The sequence below is a fragment of the Bubalus kerabau genome, chromosome 4 (genome assembly GCF_029407905.1).
Source record: "Bubalus kerabau isolate K-KA32 ecotype Philippines breed swamp buffalo chromosome 4, PCC_UOA_SB_1v2, whole genome shotgun sequence".
Taxonomy (NCBI): domain Eukaryota; kingdom Metazoa; phylum Chordata; class Mammalia; order Artiodactyla; family Bovidae; genus Bubalus; species Bubalus kerabau.
The window spans coordinates 231,560-253,841 of record NC_073627.1 but is presented as its reverse complement, the minus strand read 5'-3'; the positions used below and the strand labels follow the sequence as shown (position 1 = coordinate 253,841).

The window sequence follows — 22,282 nt, the reverse complement described above, 5'->3', positions numbered from 1 at the left end:
CTGGTGGGCTGCGGTCTATGGGGTTGCACAGACTAAGACACGACTGAGGCGACTTAGCAGCAGTAGCAGCAGCAACATATTAACATATTAATATGTCAAATTCAGAGAAATAATTGAAGGAAGAAGTCAACTGATTATCCTCCTATCCATATGAAGTATATAAATATAATCTCTGGGAGATGGTGAAGGACAGGGAAGCCTGGTGTGCTGCAGTCAACGGGGTCACAAAGAGTTGGACATGACTGAGTGACTGAACAATGATAAAGTATTATCTCAATTGATAATGAATGTACAGTGCATAGGGGAAAGTGGGAGAAAAGTATTTTAAAAGTTGGATCAAGCTTAGCTAATAAAATTAGCAGCTGCAAATGTTGTTTGAGGGGAAGGACATAATGATTATGAATTAGGAAAATTTCCTCTTATGTGAAAGGAAAAAAGCAAAAGTCACAGAACATCCTCATGAGTAGACATATTTATTTATTTAGAAACTGCTTATTTTCTGTTAACCAATTTCCATTTTAAGAGGTTGTGGGGTTTCCATAATGCCTCATGGTAAAGAATCCTGCCAATGCAGGAGACATGAGTTCAATCCCTGGTCCAGGAAGAACCCACGTGCCTCAGAGGAACTAAGGCTATGAACCAAAACCATCGAGCCTGTGCTCCACAGACTGGGGCCACAGCTCCTGAGCCCATGCTCTGCCACCACTGAAGCCTGGGGGCCCTGGGGCCCACGCTCCATAACAAGGGAAGCCGATGCAACGAGAAGGCCAGGCACCACAACCAGAGAGTGTGCCCTGCTCACTGCAACCAGAGCACACCTGTGCAGCAGCAAGGACCCAGCACAGCCCCCACCCAAGAAAAGAGCCTGTGAAAGAACAGCTGAAGCCCACGCAGTGCTGTGCCTACCCGTCCAGTGGCCTGGGCAGTGGGCGCTGCAGGCCAGCCTTCAGGGGGAACTGCGGAGTAGGCAGCGAGCTCGCCTGCCCGCCTGTGGAGTAGGCCAGCACCTCAGATCCAGTAGCGTTGCACTCAGCTGCTGAAGTGACCCATTCACGGTGAAGTCCTCCTTGGTCAGAGCTTGCTCAGCTGCCACCTGCTCTTCCCTTTTAATCTCTTCAGAAGCTGCAAACGTAGAGATCAGGCACGACCTCCCAAGAGTGTTCACAGGAAACGGTGCGCTGGGCAGAACTTCCAGGGTGAGCATCCGCCAAGTCAGACCCACCGACTGAGCTCCCTGGTTGCCGGGAACGGGTGGTCTCCAGAGTGCAGAGGAGAGTCCGTGTCACACGGACCGATGGTAAGAAGTTCACATGCATGCCTCTGGAAGAGGCTGGTGGTCAGCCCTGGGCTCATAACCACCAGGAGTCTTGGCTCCTGGAAGCTGCCTGGGTCTGGTTAGTGGAGGCTCCAGGAGCAAAGCGGCCGACCAGAGGAGCGGCGGCAGCAAACTGCAGCTCAGCTCGCTGGTGAGGGTTCCTGGAGGACGCAGCAGGGACAGCAGCTGGGTTTTCAGTGGCAACGATGGCAGGAGCTGCCTACAGAAGTTTCTCCCAGGTTCTCTTTGGATTCCTAGTGTAGACGCCGCCAATTTTCCTTCTGTAGATGTACTGCTCCATTTGGAAGTAAAGGTCGGTGCTACCTAAGTGGGCCCCTGCTGCAAGGAACGTGATGGTGTCATCCTTCATTTGCAGGACATCAACAACCGAGGATAGTGTAAAAGATTCACTTCAAGTTATGACAAAAATCCAGACAGTGCCATATGGACCACTGTCTGGGTAGCATGGGAAAAGCCTGAGAAGATATGTTAGAGAAGCCAGATAATCTTTCTGATAAAACAAACTTGACTTTCACTCAGTTTGTAGAAATAACGCTGTGAGTTTTATTCTTTAAAGGTTTAAAATTTTGTTGTAATGTCTTGGCATTTCTGAGAAACTTATAATACATGTACAAGGTTCAAGAACCTAGAAATATAAAATACTTCATATTACATTGTTCTTCCTACCCCCTCCCTTCTTGTCAAGTCCCTGCTGCTTCCACAGTCAGCCACGTGTTTTGTTTCTCAGGAATAGCTGCCGGAGGTTTATTTGTTTTGTTTTGTTTTTCCTAAGTATGTATATGGCTGTGCCTTCGGGACCTTGTTCATGGGAACTCTGAGCTGTGGCATGTGGATGCTAGTTTCCTGACAAGGGATTGCACTCAGGCCCCTACAATGAGAGTACAGAGTCTTAGACCCTGGATCAGGAGAGACATCCCAGAATGTCATTTTATGGACACAAGCAACTATGAATATCTATTTCTTCTTCACTCCACATGTGGTGCTAGTGGTAAAGAACCCGCCTCCCTGTGCAGGAGACATAAGGGACTCAGATTCAATCCCTGGGTCCCGAAGATCCTCTGGAGCAGGAAATGGCAACCCACTCTAGTTTCCCTGCCTGGAGCATCGCCATGGGCAGAGGAGCCCGGTGGGCTACAGTCCATAGTGTCACAAAGTGTGGGACATGACTGAGTGTCAGCACAACCACATTTAAAACCATAAATGGTCGCACACTGTGCACAATGTTTTATGTATCTTGCTTATATTCAGCTGACACTATCTTGGGGAATATTCTCTCTTTGGACACTATTTTCCACAAATCAGTCCAGTGACTAGATGATGTACTATAATACGCTTTACTGGTCCACACTGGAATAAACACTAATATAAAATGACATCTTGACATCACAAAAAACAATGTAATGTATAACCGTAGCCTAATTTATTCCATTTCAGGAAAATGTATCAATTTCTAATGCATATGGAATTTCTACAAATCTAATGGATTTGTAGCCTGAAGTATTTCCAACTGAAATACAGCATCTGATAGGATGTTGCTGGTAAACTAGCACGTTGCTGGATTCTCCACCCCCCTCCCCCCGAGGAGCTGTGCAATGATCATTTCTCTTTTCTTAAGACTCGACCTCTCCTCTCCCAGATATCTCCCTGATCTGTTTTCAAAAACATTCTCCAGCCTCTTCTGCCCTTGTGACTTCTCTATAATCTGCTCCTCCTCTTAGCACTGCCCTTCATTCTCACGCCCTCATTGCCTGGCCTGGTCTCTACCTGCCATCTCGACATTGCCATCATTGCTCCACCCACTGCCCTGGAGACGGTATCAATATGGCCCGATAGATGGTTGAGTATAGAAAAATGGTTCATGGATGATATTGAATCACTGAGCCTGGATGAGGAGACATCCACAGGGGAGTCTAAGGTAGCTGGGGAAGAAGGAGAATTTAGGTTTTATCTGTGGTCTTCATTCATGGGAAGATGCTACAGGCCCCACCAGGGAAGAACAAGTCAGAGTCAGAGGTAAATACTTGGGAGGTGGTGTCCAGAAATTCCAGCAGGAATTCTGGAGAGAAGAGTGAGGGAGAGCGCCTGCTGTGAAGCTGCTGTGAGTGTTGGGCAGGGACACACACGGGGCAGCAGAGAAAGAAGCAGGAAGGTAATGACAGGCTTCCCAAGGGAGGGGAGGGTGTCACGGTAATAGTGATGTGCACATAGTTACACGTGTCATGGAGAGACGAGGGAGGATGGAAAAGAGCCAGTGAGAGGGGAGGGCGGATGCAATTAATACATCCTGTACGCTGTTTCCTGATAGACCAAGAGCAGAGGCCAAGAGAGAGGCTGAGCCAGAGCACAGGACACAATGAAGGAGACATAAAAGTTGATAAATAAAAACATAGGTATTCAAATCAAGGTTTTGTTAAAACACTCTTTTAAGGAATACAATTGGGATTTTAAGGAACTCCTTTTAAGGAATGTAGAAATAAAATTGCAGGTGAGATGATGTTAGTTCTTAGATGATGATTCACAAGAAAGACAACCCTGCCTAAAGAGTGACACCATCAGAAGCAATTCTGTGCAGACGTGAGCTGGGAGATGGCACAGCACAGTGGTGGAGACACGTGGTCGATGGAGACACTGGGCCTTCACGGGAGGAGGGGGTTCCTGTAGACCCCACACGCCGGTGTGCTGAGAACATCGAGCAGGAGTTATTTGAGCCATTGAGAGTCACTGTACTTGAAGGGGTTTTTGTTTACATATAATTTTATTTCTTTCTGGCTGCCCTGGGTCTTCTTGGCTGCCTGCAGGCTCTCTCTACTTGTAGCGAGCAGGGCCTGTGCTCTAGTTGGGTGGCTGGGCTTCCCGCTTTGGCGGCTTCTCTTGCTGTGGAGCACTGGGCTCTAGGAGGCCTGGGCTCAGTATTGGCGGTGTACAAACTTAATTTCTCTGTGGCATGTGGGGTCATCTGGGGACCAGAGATCGAACCAGTGTCCCCTGCACTGCAAGGTAGATTCTTAACCACTGGGCCACCAGGGAAGCCCCTGTACTTGAAGTTTTCATTGGAGCTACCTAAAACATGATAAAAGTGAGCTCAACAAAAGGGGGAAGGAGCAGCGAGTGCACAGCCTGCCTTCCAGCAAAGAGAGCCTGCACATCTTAGATCCCTTTCCATTTCTGAACCGCACTTGCCATTTACTCACTTCCTCTTTCTCCACCTAAAACCCACACATCTCTTAAATTCTCCAAGCAATCTCCCTGGTGGCTGTCTTCCATGGAAGTAGAATTTCTAGGCAAAATATTCTATGCAATCTTTCTATGTGAATATCAGAAGAAGGTAAACATTTTGTTTGAGCTAATTGTTCTGGAAATTCAGAATTAAATATGTTTCAGCTCACATTGGCCAAACGTGCTGTACCTGGCCTCAGCCTCCTGTATTTTTGTTGGCTCACTGGTGTCATTAAGGTCCTGGGATCTCTCTAGCCCCTCAACCACTGCATTCCACCTCCTACAGCATGGCAAAAAAAAAAAAAAAAAAGGCTCTCTGGTACCATTAAGATCCCTGTTGATTGCAGATCCTGTGATCTTACTGGTGCCTTGACTTACTGCAGCTTCCTAAGTCCTTACCTAGGATTTGTTGGTATAAAGTTCAACCAGGAAAAACAGAAAACAAAACCTGTTTTAGTGTGTCTCTTGATATTTGGTTTTGTTTTTACATTTGCAAGAGCAAAACACAGAAAATGAAGCAAAAGATACTTTCAAACATATATGGTCAACTGATTTAGAATTACTGATTCAAAGAGTGTTTGTAAAAATAAAATGTGACTTCCACTTCCAGTTTTAAGAGGACCAGTATCTGAACGTCCTCATCTGGCACTGGTAATTAGAAAGCTGAACAAAATACTGGAAACAACTGTTCTCAGATCCTGGACAGCAGGCCATGCAGGACTAAGTGCCTAGAGTGAAGATGGATACACAAATCCATCTGATGACTCCCGGCTGTCTGCCTTCAAGCAGTTTCCATGCTGCAGGTACAGGGAGGGGAAGCCAGATGCAGCCCAGCAAAGTGCTGATCTGAGAACACAGGTGAGCCAGGAAGGCACAGAAGGTGATATGTGTTGGGCAGGGGATCGAAAAGAGAGAGCTACTCAGGCAGAAAGAATGATTACAAGTGCCTAATGAGCCCACTGAGTCTCTGTCATCTGATCACACACATGTGAAATTCCACAATGCTGGGCAGGAACAACTTTTGAGGAAAGAATTATTAGTGGAGATCTATACATTGAGTGGGATGGATGCCATGATCTTCGTTTTCTGAATGTTGAGCTTTAAGCCAACTTTTTCACTCTCCTCTTTCACTTTCATCAAGAGGCTCTTTAGTTCCTCTTCACTTTCTGCCATAAGGGTAGTGTCATCTGAATATCTGAGGCTGTTGATATTTCTCCAAGCAATCTTGATTCCAGCTTGTGCTTCCTCCAGCCCAGCATTTCTCAGGATGTATGCTGCATATAAGTTAAATAAGCATGGTGACAATATACAGCCTTGATGTACTCCTTTTCATATTTGGAACCAGTCTGTTGTTCCATGTTCAGTTCTAACTGTGGCTTCCTACAGGTTTCTCAAGAGGCAGGTCCAGTGGTCTGGTATTCCCATTTCTTTCAGAATTTTCCAGTTTGTTCTGATCCACACAGTCAAAGGCTTTGATATAGTCAATGTTTTTCTGAAACTCTCGTGCTTTTTTGATGATCCAGGGGATGTTGGCAATTTGATCTCTGGTTCCTCTGCCTTTTCTAAAATCACCATGAACATCTGGACGTTCATGGATCATGTATTGCTGAAGCCTGGCTTGGAGAATTTTGAACATTACTAGCGTGTGAGATGAGTGCAATTGTGTGGTAGTTTGAGCATTTTTTGGCATTGCCTTTCTTTGGGATTGGAATGAAAACTGACCTTTTTCAGTCCTGTGACCACTGCTGAGTTTTCCAAATTTACTGGCATATTGAAAGCAGCACTTTCACAGCATCATCTTTTAGGATTTGAAATAGCTCAACAAATAGATGGAGAAACAGTGGAAACAGTGGCTGACTTTATTTTGGGGGGCTCCGAAATCACCACAGATGGTGATTGCAACCATGAAATTAAAAGATGCTTATTCCTTGGAAGAAAAGTTATGACCAACTTAGACAGCATATTAAAAAGCAGAGACAGTACTTTGCCAACAAAAGTCCATCTAGCAAAGCTATGGTTTTTCCAGTAGTCATGTATGGATGTGAGAGCAGGACTATAAAGAAAGCTTAGCATAGACGAATAGATGCTTCTAAACTGTGGTGTTGGAGAAGATGCTTGAGAGTCCCTTGGACTGCAAGGAGGTCCAACCAGTCAATCCTAAAGGAGATCAGTCCTGGGTGTTCATTGGAAGGACTGATGCTGAAGCTGAAACTCCAATGCTTTTGCCACCTGATGTGAAGAGCTGACTCATTAGAAAAGACCCTGATGCTGGGAAAGATTGAAGGCAGGAGGAGAAGGGGACGACAGAGGATGAAATGGTTGGATGGCATCACCAATTCACCGAACATGAGTGTGGGTAAAATCAAGGAGTTGGTGATGGACAGGGAACCCTGGCGTGTTGCGGTTCATGGGGTTGCAAAGAGTCGGACACGACGGAGCAACTGAAATGAACTGAACTGAATGGATTGAAAAGTGTCCAACATTCATGTGGGGCTAAGAATCCTCACCAGCCAGAGTGAAGAGACCTCCTTGAATATGTGGGGCATTCAACTGAGACAGAAAATGCATGTATTAGAGCTGAAACTAAAAAAAGAGAGAGAGAGGGAGATGAAACTAATCACAAGCCTTAAAATAAAGGGCACATAGAATTGCACTAACAAGCCTTAGCAATAATCCTCAAAAGTGTCTGTTATGAAGGTAATCATTTCCTACCAGGAAAAAGCAAAATTAGCACTTTCAGAAGAAATACAAGAAAACAAACCCAAAGACATTTCTATCACCCAGGAAACTTCAAGACATTTAGGGGTCTTGTGTCAGACAGCAGGTCCGATGTATATTTCATATTATCTCATACCCACCCACAAAATAAATATAAACCCCTTTATACACTGCAAATATACTAGAATATTCAAGAAATTGACTACTTTCTGGAAAAATATGAATTCTCAAGACTAATATTTAAAGCAGCTGTAACAAAAGAAAAATAAGCAAGGAAGGCTATAAAATAAATTGTTTTCAAGAATTACTTCTGAAAATCATGTGAAGGTTTTGCAAGCAAAGAACAACTGACTACAAAAGTACCACATAATTTTAGAGAATCAAGAATAGAAGAACAGAAGAAATCTGTATTTTGTGAATATAATTTAACCCTGATATGAGCCAGACAGGACTGAGCAACTTCACTTTCACTTTTCACTTGTGTGCATTGGAGAAGGAAATGGCAACCCCTCCAGTGTTCTTGCCTGGAGAATCCCAGGGGTGGGGGAGCCTGGTGGGCTGCCATCTATGGGGTCGCACAGAGTCCGACACGACTGAAGCAACTTAGCAGCAGCAGCAGCATGAGAACTTGACATAAGTGACAGAAAACAAAACCACACACCAATTTTACCTACTATTCTTGGTCTCCTAATCCATTAAATGCTGATTAATGATATATGAATCATTGCAGAGAAATGCTCCATCTCTAAAAAAACTTAGGTTTACTCACAATTTTTGTTCCTTTAAAGTAAGTCAAGCTGTACAGTCTAAGAAGTGCTTGCTCCAGAAGATGTGGAATATATATACAATGGAAAATTAGTCATAAAATCAAATGAAATAATGCCATTTGCAGCAACATGGATGAACATGGTGATTTCACTTTAAGTGAAGTAAGTCAGACAGAAAGAGACAAGTATCGTATGACATCACACATGTGGAATATTGAAGAATGATACAGATGAACTTATCTACAAAGCAGAGGTCGAGTCACAGACATAGAAAACACGCTTATGGTACCAAAGAGGACACGGGGGTGTGGGGAGAGGTGAGTCAGGAGTTTGGGGTAAGTACGCACGCACTGCTGTATGTACACCAGGTGGCACAAGGAGCTGCTGTGTAGTGAGGGAGCTGTACTCAGTATCTTGTGACGACCTGTAACGGGAAAGAATCCGGAAGAATATATAGTCGCTCAGTCGTGTCCAACTGCTTGGGACCCCAGGGCCTGTACCTGCCAGGCTCCTCTCAAAGGAGGGGTCACAAGGAGCTAGACACAACAGAGGGACTAACCACACAAGTCCTACTCTGCTCGTTCTTAGCCATCTTGGAGAAAGACATGACACCTTATCAGCGCTGCAGTAAAGTTTTGCTCTAAGATGCCTGCCCTGTAGGGAACAATTTGACCATATTCTGAATTTCAATTGTGCTTGCAAGTAATTTTGTCAGGAGAAACAGTTGGTGAAAGAAAGCACAGCTGACCCAGAGGAAACTAACCAGGTGGGAAAACACAAAACACACGCTTAATACACAGTCAAACATTAGACTGATTGAGGACATTGCGGGAAGTGTCCTAATTCATGCTCCATTTGTCCACACTTCATTGAGTGTGCTCAGTTAAGACACTCTGTGTCTACAGAGTGTGCTGTCATTCTGGGCTAATTTAAAATATAGTGTATTAATAGGAAATTGGAGGTGTAATAAGGCAAACAGATCAGGAGACAACTGTCCTCGAAAAGAGAGTTGATGACTTAGAGTTCCCAAGAGGAGGGACAGGCCACGCCATTGGGCCACACGGGAAAGGACCGGCCTTGTCCAGAGAGGGAGGGAGGGGAACTCAGCACAGGGGCCTTTACTGTGACTCCTCAGGAGGGAACAGTGAGCTGGGTGCGCAGGCTCAGGACTGGCTGGTGCGTGTGATGTTAGCGGCCATCCTCGGTGTCTGCCTCTGGGTGACAAGGGAAGGGGACAGTGGCCCGGAGCACAGCTTAAATGTCACCTCCTCAGAGACACGTCCCCGTGCGCATCTGCGGTGACAGCTCCCCCATGTCTCCTGCCCTTACCACCTCGGTCCTTCACGGCACCAGGGCCAGCCCTGTCAGCGCCCGCTGGGGCTCGTCACCAATCAGTTCTCGGGCCCCAGGACTCCTCTCCTCCCCGCCCTCCTCTGCCGCAGCCACCCCATCCCGCTGTGCCGTGTCCTGCCCTTCACTCCATGGAGCTGATTCTTCTACAAGCTGTTCTGTTTATTCCTTGTCTCCCTCCACAGCGTCAGCTCTGTGGGAGCAGCAGGACGGTTTCTTTCTAAAGTGTGGTGGTTTTCTGACTTGCTCTCCTCTTGAATGTCAAGGACTGTGAGGTGTCATGGCTGGACCCCTGCCCCCAGCACAGACCTAGCACACAGCATATGCGCTCTCAGTATTTGGGGATGAACACACGAGTCACTGTACTTAGCAGTTCAGTTTAGTCGCTCAGTCATGTCCGACTCTTTGCGACCCCATGAATTGCAACACACCAGGCCTCCCTTTCCATCACCAACTCCTGAAGTTCACTCAAACTCATGTCCATCGAGTTGGTGATGCCATAAAGCCATCTAATCCTCTGTTGTCCCCTTCTCCTCCTGCCCCCAATCCCTCCCAGCATCAGAGTCTTTTCCAATGAGTCAACTCTTTGCATGAGGTGGCCAAAGGACTGGAGTTTCAGTTTTAGCATCATTCCTTTCAAAGAACACCCAGGACTGATCTCCTTTAGAATGGACTGGTTGGATCTCCTTGCAGTCCAAGGGACTCTCAAGAGTCTTCACCAACACTACAGTTCAAAAGCATCAATTCTTCGGCACTCAGCTTTCTTCACAGTCCAACTCTCACATCCATACATGACTACTGGAAAAACCATAGCCTTGACTAGACGGACCTTTGTTGGCAAAGTAATGTCTCCGCTTTTGAATATGCCATCTAGGTTGGTCAAAGCTTTTCTTCTAAGGAGTAAGGGTCTTCTAATTTCATGGCTGCAATCACCATCTTCAGTGATTTTGGAGCCCCCCAAAATAAAGTCTGACACTGTTTCCACTGTTTCCCCATCTATTTCCCATGAAGTGATGGGGCCAGATGCCACCATCTTCGTTTTCTGAATGTTGAGCTTTAAGCCAACTTTTTCATCTTGTTTTTCACTTTCATCAAGAGGCTTTTTAGTTCCTCTTCACTTTCTGCCATAAGGATGGTGTCATCTGCATATCTGAGGTTATTGATATTTCTCCCGGGAATCTTGATTTCAGCTTCTGCTTCTTCCAGCCCAATGTTTCTCATGATGTACTCTGCATATAAGTTCAATAAGCAAGGTAACAATATACAGCCTTGACGTACTCCTTTTCCTATTTGGAACCAGTCTGTTGTTCCATGTCCAGTTCTAACTGTTGCTTCCTGACTTGCATATAGGTTTCTCAAGAGACAGGTCAGGTGGTCTGGTATTCCCATCTCTTTCAGAATTTCCCACAGTTTGTTGTGGTCCACACAGTCAAAGGCTTTGGCATAGTCAACAAAGCAGAAATAGATGTTTTTCTGGAACTGTCTTGCTTTTTCGATGATCCAGCAGATGTTGGCAATTTGGTCCCAGGTAAATAGCAGAGATGGAACACAGCACCAGCCATCAATAGAAAAATGGATTAAAGATTTACTGAGCATGGCCCTGGCCATCAGAACAAGACCCAGTTTCCCCCTCAGTCAGTCTATCCCATCAGGAAGTGTCCATAAGCCTCTTATCCTCTCCATCAGAGGGGAGTCAGATTGAAAACCACAACCACAGACAACTAGCCAATCTGATCACATGCACCACAGCCTTGTCTAACTCAATGAAATTAAGCCATGCCATGTGGGGTCACCCAAGAGGGATGGGTCATGGTGGAGAGGTCTGACACAATATGGTCCACTGGAGAAGGGAATGGAAAACCACTTCAGTATTCTTGCCTAGGGAACCCCATGAACAGTATGAAAAAGCAAAATATAGGACACTGAAAGATGAACTCCCCAGGTTGGTAGGTGCCCCATATACTACTGGAGATCAGTGGAGAAATAACTCAAGAAAGAATGAGGGGGTGGGCCCAAAGCAAAAACAACACCCAGTTGTGGATGGGACTGGTCTCAGAAGGTTTGATGCTGTAAAGAGCAATATTGCATAGGAACCTGGAATTTTAGGTCCATGAATCAAGGCAAATTGGAAGTGGTCAAACAGGAGATGGCAATGAAGGAGGAAACAGATAGAACAGGCTCCATTTGAAGGCAAGACTGCATCTTGGGCCGGACCGTGGACTTTGAGCTATATTTCCAGTATCTATGGAAACGACATGCCAACTGGAAAACCAGGCCCCCTGGATGGAAGAGCCCCAGGGGTCGTACCTAGACTCTCCGTTTCCTAAAAGAATACCCTAATTATCTGTGTAACCGAATAGAATCATAAATTCTATTATGCTTATTGGGGTATGACCTATTGATAATTGTCCGCTGTTAACTACCTAGGCTTAAGGCTTATGAATCACCGGTTAACTTTGATTGTATCTTTCTTTTGCTTTGTTCAGACTAGTTTCAGGGAATTTGGGGAGGTGAGTTTGGACACTTAGGGTATATAAGGTTTTCAGAAAAACTGGTCAGCATCCTTGGAGAAGAGGAGACTCTGCCTCGGGCCCGCCGGTGTGATAAACTGCACTCCACTCTCTGCATCGTCCTTCTGGGTGAGTTTGTTTCACAGAATGTGTGGCTACAACAGCAAGAGTGAACATCGAGTTGGACTATAAAGAAAGCTGAGCACTGAAGAATTGATGCTTTTGAATTGTGGTGTTGGAGAAGACCCTTGAGAGTCCTTTGGACTGCAAGGAGATCCAACCAGTCAATCCTAAAGGAGATCAGTCCTGGGTGTTCATTGGAAGGACTGATGCTGAAGCTGAAACTCCAATACTTTGGCCACCTGATGCGAAGAGCTGACTCTTTGGAAAAGACCCTGATGCTGGGAGGGATTGGGGCAGGAGGAGAAGGAGACAACAGAGGATGAGATGCCTGGATGGCATCACCAACTCAATGGACATGAGTTTGAGTAAGCTCCGGGAGTTGGTGATGGACAGGGAGGCCTGGCGTGCTGCAGTCCATGGGGTCACAAAGAGTCAGACACGACTGAACGACTGAACTGAACTGAGTTTGTATTGGGGCCAGGCCTTTTGCAGGGTTAAAATTTCCAGTTTCTGAGAATGTAGCCAAGGGGTGAGTCTGAGAGAGGCTCCCGGGACATACCAGAGCTCACTCTTAGCCTATCTGCCATAGAATGGGGTACTGAGAGTCACCGGCTGACAGAAAGGCATCCCTTTTGTCCCAGTGATCTCCCCGTGTGACTAATGCACGGAAATGGCCGACCGACCCAACAGTCGCGCCCGACAATGAGAGGTGACCCCTAAGAACCGTGCAGCTAGGGCACTGTGTGACCCGGACAGAGACAGATTCCATCCTTTTCACAAGTGCAGGGGAACATTCTCCAAAATTGACCATATGTTAGGCCAGAAAATAAGTCTACTCTAAATAGACTCAAATCGTACAAAGGAACTTTTTCCTGTCACAATGCAATGAAATGAAGTTAATAGTAGAAGGAAAAGTGGGAAAATCCACAAGTATGTGAAGATTAAACACACTCTTAAATAACCAGCAGGCTAAAAAATAATTTAAAAAAGAACTTAGAAAACACCTGGAGAGAAATCAAACTATAAACAGAACATACCAACATGTATGGGATTCTGCAAAAACATCACCAACAATGAAATGTAAAGCTGTGAATGCATACATTAAAAAGAAAGCTCAAATAAGCAACCTATCTTTACACCTAGGCAGAAAAGGGAGAGCAGACCAAACTCAAAGCTAGCAGAAGGAATGAAAAGAGTAAGATTAGTTCTCAGATAAATATACAGAAGAGGAAAACCAAAGAAATCAATTTTAAACAAAAGTTACTTCAAACAGGTCAACAGAAATAACAAATCTTTAGCTATATTGACTAAGAAAAAAGACAACTAAAATCAGCAACAAAGAGGAAGGGTAAATGTTAACATGACACAATAGGACAACGAGGGAGAGCTCTGAGCAGCTGAGCGCTGTGAGATGGGATAACCTGCTGCAATTCTGTTGTTTAAGCCTCAGTCTATGGTATTCTATTCTGGCACCCCTAGCAAACTAGATAACTTTATCCTCTTTCTTGCAAATAAAAGTTATGAAAATAGTGCCAAAACCCACAAAGTATATAAAGTATCCAAAAGGAGGAAAAAAGAAAAGGACGAACTACCTAGGGTGTTGAGAAAAATCTTTTTGTTTCTTATCAAAGTTAAAAACGTCAAAACCACCAGAAAAGACTCATGAATAGACATTTTAGAGAAGCCATACCATAACCGTGGTAAAACAACCAGAAAGTCATTCAGTTGGTAAAAAACAGTAAAATAATATAGCAAAATAAAAAGAGTAAAATGCATTTTATTCTTTGGAGGTTTTAAAAATTCAATTTATTGAAAATTCCAAAGAAGTTATAATACAGGTACATGATTCAAGATACTGAAAATACACTTTGCCTTAATCTGTGCCTCCTGTCGTTTAGCCTGTGTGTCCAGGGCCATCTGGCCTCCGCAGGTAGTATTTTGTCTCTTACAGATCCTTCTAGAGTTCCTTGTAAGCAAACATGAAAATATATTTCTCCTTCATGGCCTAATTCAAAACATAAATAGTGGTATATTAAGGATGGTGTTTTGTTACATGTTGCTTTTATTTATTTGACAATGCCTTGGAAATTGTCCTCTATCAGGACATAATTTCCTCCAGAGCAGTGCACTGAATGGATGATGTACTATTATAATACACTTTGCCCATCCACAGTGGGATGATCACTGATATGCAACAATCTGTTTATATTACGAACAAGGCTGCAATGTAGAACTTTGGCCTGTGTTATTCTGCTCCTAGCAAATGTGTAGGATATATTTCCAAAGAATTTGTAACCTGGAGTATTTGTAACAGAGAGAGCATTTGATAAGATGCTACCAGTAAGATCCTTCTGAGCCAGCAATGAGCCTTTCTTTTTAAACTGCAACTTCTCCATCACACCACTCCCCCACCTGTATTTAAAACTGCTTTCCAACGTTTTCTAATCTTCAGAAACCCTCTACAGTCTTTCCTATCATCAGCACTGCCCTTTATTCTCAGTGCAGTTACAACCTCACCAGGTACGTATTTGTTGTCTCCACTCTCCTCTGGGTCCATCACTGCTCAACTCACTCCATTAGAGCTGGAGCCAACGTGGCCAGATAACTCCTTGAGTGTAGAGAAATAGATCATGGATGATCTGAACCAGGGAGCCTGATGGCCAGGAGAGAGTCAGGGTCCATAATGGGTGTAACTGGGGAGAATGAAAGGTATATTAGGTTTTATCCATGGTAATTATTCAGGTGAAGATTCTACAGAGCCCAGACGTGGGAGCAGGAGTCTTGGTTGGAGAATTTGTACTTGGGAATTTCTACCCAAATAGCACAACTAAAATGGGAGGCAGGGACTCTAAAGGGAACAGCATGTGAGTGAGTCTGCTGTGAACCTGCTGTGAGTGCCAGGGAGAGACACACACGGGGACAGGATGCAGCAGAGAGGCAGGAAGGCAACAGCAGGCATTCCTAAAGGAAGGGGAGAGTGTCATGGCAATAAGGACGTGTCACAGAAGCATGTGCCACAGAAGGGTAGAGGTAAATGGAAAAGGGATCAGAAGTCATTCATAAGCCCTGGCAAGTTGCTTCATGAGAGGCTAAGGGCAGAATCAGACCATAGGATACAATGAAAAACAGATAAAATTGGTAGGTAAAACCCCATTCATGTTCAAATCAAGATTTTGTTAAAATGTTCTTTTAAGGAACATAGAAATACAACCTCAGATGGGAGGACGTTGACGTTTAGGTGATGGCTGGCAGAATGACTCCCTGCCTAGAAGAGATGCCATCAGCAACAGTTCTGTGCAGAGTCGGGCAGAGAGCCCACGACACCGGCGGACAGATGTGCTGGGAGACACGTGTGGAAAAGGCTGGTGACTGGAGGGCTTCAGGGAAGAGAGGGTTCTTGCAGACTACATGTGCCAGTGTGCAGATAACATCAAGGGGCAGCTATTTGGGTCTTAGGAATTACTTAACCTGAAAAAAATTACTTAAACTGAATTTTAAATTGGCACCATGTAAAGTGCAATGGCTTCCCTGGTGGTTCGGGTCGTAAAGAATCTGCCTGTAATGCCGGAGGCACAGGTTTGATCCCTGGGTCAGGAAGACCCCCTGGAGAAGAAAATGGCAACCCACTCCAGTATTCTTGCCTGGAGAATTCCATGCACAGAGGAGCCTGGTGGGCTACAGTCGATGGGAAAGCATGGTAGGAATAAACCCAGCAACGTGAGCAAGTGTGCTGTGTGCTGGGTTTTTCAGGACAAAGCCTGCCAGCTTTGGATCAACCCCTTTTGTCTCTGAACTTTTCTTGTATTTCATTGTCTTTCTCTTTTATAATTTAAAAGTCACATTCTTTAAACTTTCCAAGTAGTTTTCCTGGTGGGCTTTCTCCCATGGAAGAAGGATTTCTAGGCATGGGTTCTACATTTCCTTTTTACATCAACTTCATAAAAAGCCCAACATTTTTTTGAGGCAACAGTTCTTCAAACTGTAGAAATAAATTTATTTTGGTCCATACTGGCCAAGACTACAAAAATTGCTCCTCAGTCTCCTGAGTTTAAAATAGGCTCTGTGGTGCCATCAAGTTTCCTGCTGATCTCAGATCCTGTGATCTTGCTGGTGCCTTGACTACTGCATGCACTCTGACTGCCACGGCCCTGCGTCATCCATCTGTGTGGGCACGTGGCATCAATGTGCTGTATTTATGGAGAAGTATTCAGAGCAGGCTCAAATCCCGGGATCAGGGACTGCCAGCACTGAGCTAGCACTGACTCCGCCCCCCGCCATCCACACCTCCCCCCACTCCCCCTTCACCACGTGTGCGCCTTCATGTCAACTCAGCCACCGTGTGTTTCCACCCTCCAAGTTGGTGCCCATCTCAGGGCCTTTTTACCTGCTCTTCCCTCTCCTAGAATTCCGTTGTCCTAGAGCTTAAAGTGGCTGCTGTTTTCTGCTCATCTGGATGGCAGCTCAGATATTAACCTCTCGGATGAGCATTCTTGGACCAGCCTGTCTAATGCTGGTGCTTCCCCTTTACCATCCCTCGTGATCCTGATGTTTTCCATCAGTGTTGTTGTTTAGTCACTAAGTCATGTCTGACTCCTGCGATCCCAGGGACTGCAGCCTGCCAGGCTCCTCTATTCATGGGATTTCCCAGGCAGGAATACTGGAGTGGGTTGCCATTTTCTTCTCCAGGGGATTTTCCTGACCCAGAGATTGAACCCCTGTCTCCTGCTTGGCAGGTGGATTCTTTACCACTGAGTCACCTGGAAAGCTCAGGTTTTTCTTTATAATGCTAATCAAAACTTTTCTCCAATTAAAATTTGTATTTATAAGAGTCTGTGTACTCCAGAAAGTCACATGAGGTCAGGGTCCCTATCTGTTCATTTGTTAACGTGCCTCCATTGATTACAATTCTCAGTTGATAAGTATTTATTGAGTAATTAATACAAGAGCCTTAAGGTCCCTTTAATTCAAATTCATGGATTAGAAATGAGAAGTGAGCTTCCAAGTGTCCCACAACTGGTCACCTCAAGCCAATCCAGAGATAGTGAACTGCACACTTTAGAGCAGAATGAACTGCTAGTGACTGAAAAAGAAGATGGACACTGGGATTGAGGTGAAAAAAATTCTCCACAATATAAACTGTGGGAAAATTTAGTGTGACTTATTAGACCAACAGATCTTATGAAAACAGGAGCAAAAATTGCCTCAGTGACTTGATATACCTTAAGGTTTCAAACTCAGAGACTCCTAAGGCCTTAACCCAGAATTTATTGGGAGAAAGTTCTTCTGGGGACGGCGGGGGGAAAGCCATCTAAAGTGTGTTTCCTGATATTTCATTTTAACATGTTCATGAGCAAAACAACGAATATGAAACAAAAGACACCTTCAAGCCTTTGTAGTTAGGCGATTTAAAATTATTGATTCAAAAGTATAATTTTCTCTTAAAATTGAAATGTGATTTCTGCTTCTAAATACAAGGAGGAGTGTCTGGACTTCCTCACCTACTACTGGTAATTAGAAAGCTGAACAAAATCCATGAAATGAACCTTGAGTCAGAAAGCTGGGCCAGAGGCAACCTGGAAACCAACCCCATCACCATAAAACCTGAGACTATACATCACGTGGCGAGAAGTCCCCTGGGCTTCCTCACCCTGCTGCTGTCCTCCTGCGTGCCCTTCCCAATCAAGTCTCATGCTTTGTCCGCACGTGTGAGCCCACTCTAGGGCCCCAAACAGCGTCTAGACTTCCTCACCTACTACTGGGAATTAGAAAGCTGAACAAAATAGGAACCGGTTCTCAGACCCTGAACAGCAGGCAGTGTTAGGGTTCCAGGGCTAGGTTCCTCGAGTGAAGGTGAGCACACACATCAACCTGATGACTCCGCAGCTCTCTGCCTTCAGGCAGTTTTCACGCTGCAGCTGCAGGCAGAGGAACCATAAACATTCTGGCAAAAATTTGAATTGAGAACACTGGTGAGCTGGGAGGCCAGGGAGGCTATAATCTGTGTGGCAGAGCATCAAAAAGGAGGGAGCTACTCAGAGAAAAAGTTCCACAACTGCATAATGATCCCTATAAATCTTTATCGAATATCAATATGAGGACACACAGGTGAGATTCCATAATAAATAAAAACACAAAAACATAAAACATTGGTCTCACAAGCAAAAAATCAATTCCTTCTACATTAATTTTTTTTTCAAAATATGGCAATTAAATGAAGGCTAGTGCACAGTACACACATACATAAATGGATGTCTTTCTAGAAAGCAATTTTTTAAAGATGTCAATAAACCTCTTGTCATTCCAACTTTAGAATCCTACTAAAAGTGAAAAAATTAATGTGGCAATATGTCTTTGCATACAAGAGGTATTCGAATAGCTTGAGTATTCTTTAAAAAATTTTTTTAATTGGTGGAAAATTGTTTTACCATTTTGTGTTGGCTTCTGCCGTACAATGCAAATTAGCCAATAATTATATATATGTATATATTTGTATATCACTTGCTTGTTGAGCTTCTCTGCCCTCCTTCAATAGCTTTAGTTTTAGGATGGAAACGTTACATAAGGAGCCCTACATTTAATGCCTAAATACTAAGGAAATTATTAACAATGTCACACATGTTCCTAACTCAATATTATCCTTCCATTATCAGGCTTATGAATATTTAAAAATACCGATCAGTAAGTGCATTGAGCAGCTACTGTTTGCATTGCAAGAGGTCAGCCAGCACCTCTTGCATTCGGCTGAGACTAGGGGTACCCATAGGAGTGGTAGCAAAACAGGAAGGCATGTCCTGCTGAGAGCTTGTGATGTAGGGAAGTTGGAGGCTGACAGGAACAGGGGCACCCACGGGCTTGCTTAGAGGAACAGATCCCCGCCGATTTGTTTCTAATTGGAAAGGATAAATGAGGAAACAGTCATTGACCAAGACCGGACCTTGAGGCCTAGTGCTGAAGACTTTGGGGGTCTGGGTTTCCACCATGGTTGCTGCGGGGCATGGGGCAGGGCCTCGGGGGTTGTAGCGAGTTTCCTCTGCTTTTAAACGAATATTTAAGACATACTGAAACTCCTCTTTGATCATCTTCAATTGAGCAGCTAGCTATTTTGTGGGTAAACTTTATCATTAATTACAGACAATGGTAATAACTACAGTTAACGGCAAGTGATAATAATAAGTAATTTTCATTATTATAGATTTTAGTATCCTTCATCTACTACAACCTACAGTATAGTGAATTTGAAAGCGCCAAAGTTGCCTGGCCACCTGTCGGCGTTGACCACCCAGCTATGACCAAACACCATGAACTCCAACTGTACAAATCCAGAACGGAGGGCGGAGAAGGTACAGCACCACCACTCCGCACTCATTTCTCTCCCCTAAGCGTCCTCCCATCGACGCATGTTCAGAGGCTCTTCCAGAACTAAAGACCGAGCCAGGTTCGGTATCCTGGTACCATCAACGGACGTCTCCGGTCACTTTTTGGACCTCCAAGTTTTGTTTGGCGCTTCTCACCACCGAACCCTGGCAGGCTAGAGCCTCGCATTGCGCGACCCCCTTGCTTGCCCGCGTCGAGGGACCCGTGTGTGGTTCACACAAACGACGACCCCCTCAAGAATAGCAAAAACTACAGGCGGTCCCCGCCAAGACGCAGCCCGCCCTCAGACGGTCGCAGGGCTTGGTGACACGACAGCGTCCTTCGTGGAGCAGCTCCCCCGCCGCCCGGCCCTGGTGCGGACCTGGGCCCCCAGGCGGCAAGGACGTGGCGCCGGGAGATCCGAGCTCGGGGAGGGCTGGGCGTGCAGCCCAGAGCAGCCTTGTTCCACGCGTCCGGCCAGGCCCCACTCCGGGGTTGGACGCCCGGAATTCATGTATGGCAGGCGGGAACCCTGCACCGTCTGCCGACGGAGACACACGGCCATTCTCAGCCGAGGGGGAAAACAGGAAATGTGGACCTAGAACAACGCGCGAGGCACCGTTACTCCCTTTGCTGCGAGCTGTACCCCAGGCGGACGAAACGTTCGGATCGCCGCACAGTTTCTAGAAACACGGCACGTCCTCGCCACACAAACCTGACCGTTCATGTACGGCGTGAGCAGGACGCGTCCGGGCTCGGAGACGGGGTCCAGGGGCGCTCGCCAACGAGCCCTGCGAGCAGCATCTCGGCCAGGCTGGCCAAGAACCAGAGCCTGGAGCGGGGGACCGCAAAGGAGAGACGAACGCCCCTAACGGTGACCCAGGAGCGTGGCCGGCGAGCCACAGGCACTCTGGCGCGGAAGACCCTCTCCCTGCCCGCTCCGAGGCCCCGCGGATGGAAGGGCGCGGGGAGATGCTGGTCGACCAGAGTGAGCGGCAACCTACGCAAGGCTGCGGCACTAGACCGCCTCCCGAAGCCCTGCAGATCCAATCTTCAGCAGAAGCAGGCGTGCCTAGGTCTCCACAACACCGGGGATATCGCCGCCAGTGCTGCCGGCCTCTGGAGCTCTGCGCCGTTTTCGCCGGCTAAGCCGCAGCCCTTATGAAGGTCGCCGAAGGAAAGGAACGCTCTGAAAGCGGCCGCCAGGGGCGCCCGACAACCGGTTCGAGTGTCCCCGGGACGAGTCGCCTTCAGGTCGCAGCAGCGTCGACCGCCCTAACGCCCGAGCTCGCCCGGGGCCTCTGCCTCGGAGGGGGCTCCCCGCTCGGGACAGCGCGACGCGGCGTCGCGGAGCGGCCCAGGCGGCAGACGAGGGCGGGCGGAGAGCGGGAGGCCGCAGCGGAGAGGCCCTCCCCGCGAGACTGCAGGGCCCAGGCCAACCTGAGCAAGGGAGATTCTGCAGGGGGCTGGGCTGTGTGAACTGTGAGCTGAAACAGCGAAAGGAAAACAGAAAGAAAAAAATCACGGAAGACATTTTATTCTGTAATTTCAGAGTTGAGATGTTACCAAAGTATAAAATTACAAGGCTCAGAAGCCATAAAGGTAACGACTGAAAACTTGACTATGTAATTGATCTTTTAGTCTTCACCAAGCAAAGCCAGGTGACAAGAAACGGGTGTGTGAGAACATTTGTGTGGCTACATATATATTAAGAATGTTGATATCAGCATTACGTAATAACAGAATATTTAGAAAACACGGCAAGGGACCAGTTAAGTAAATTTTCAGTGCATTCACATAACACATGACTATCAATATGCTTTTTGGTTTACTGCTGTTATTTAAATGAGTTAGATCCATAGGTATTGACTTGGAAAGATGTCCATGACAAACTGTCAAATGAAAACAGAAAGTTTTAGCACATGCAGGGGTGTACATCGGAGAAGGCAATGGCACCCCACTCCAGTACTCTTGCCTGGAAAATGCCATGGATGGAGAAGCCTGGAAGGTGCAGTTCGGACACGACTGAGCGACTTCACTTTCACTTTTCACTTTCACGCATTGGAGAAGGAAATGGCAACCCACTCCAGTGTTCTTGCCTGGAGAATCCCAGGGACAGGGGAGCCTGGTGGGCTGCTGTCTATGGGGTCGCACAGAGTCGGACACGACTGAAGGGACTTAGCATAGCATACCATAGCGTAGGGGTATATATATATATATATACCTTTTTAAAAAGTGAAGTGGAAAAATAAAGTTAGAATAGCTAAAGCGCTTTTAAAGAGCAAGAATCAACTCTTCCCTATAGCCTGGTGTCTGGACAGAAAGACGCGCCAGAAACAAAGATGGGCCACACTACGTGCTTCTCTGCTCCCTCCTGCTCTAGTCTTGGGAAAGCAGCTGGCATCTCAGCCCCTGCACCTCTCTGCTCCACTAACACCCAGAGTCCCTGCAGACAATCAGAACTCTGACTCTGTAGGCCTGGGATCCCTATGTCCACAGTCTCTTCCTTCATGTCAGGAGCCTCGAGCAATTCACTTGGTTTGCCCAATCATCCATGCCCAGAGCTGCTGGCTCTAACATACACCTGTGTAGTCCTTCTCTCCATAAGCTTTGAGCTGATATCCCAAGAGAAGACCATTCCCCTCACAAAACAGGTATGAACCATGGGAACAACCGGAAGTTTGCACCTGGACCCATTATACAAACTCTGTGTGCACACTCAACTCCCAAAGACACTGCCCTTTTCACTGTGCTGTTTGCATGGCATGGCCATTGCTTACTTGAAGCATCCAGGCTCACTTATGTGGCAGGAAGAAATACGAATTACACACACACACATGCACACACACCCACATACAAACATAGAGGCACACACATACCCCAGGAGCTAATCTGGACTCCTGCTATGG

The 22,282-nt window shown here is 46.1% G+C and overlaps 1 pseudogene; it reads right to left on the bottom strand.

The window, feature by feature from the left end:
• Positions 1 to 946: 946 nt before the first annotated feature.
• LOC129648558 (40S ribosomal protein SA-like) lies at positions 947 to 19,386 on the bottom strand (annotated as a pseudogene).
• Positions 19,387 to 22,282: the final 2,896 nt, after the last annotated feature.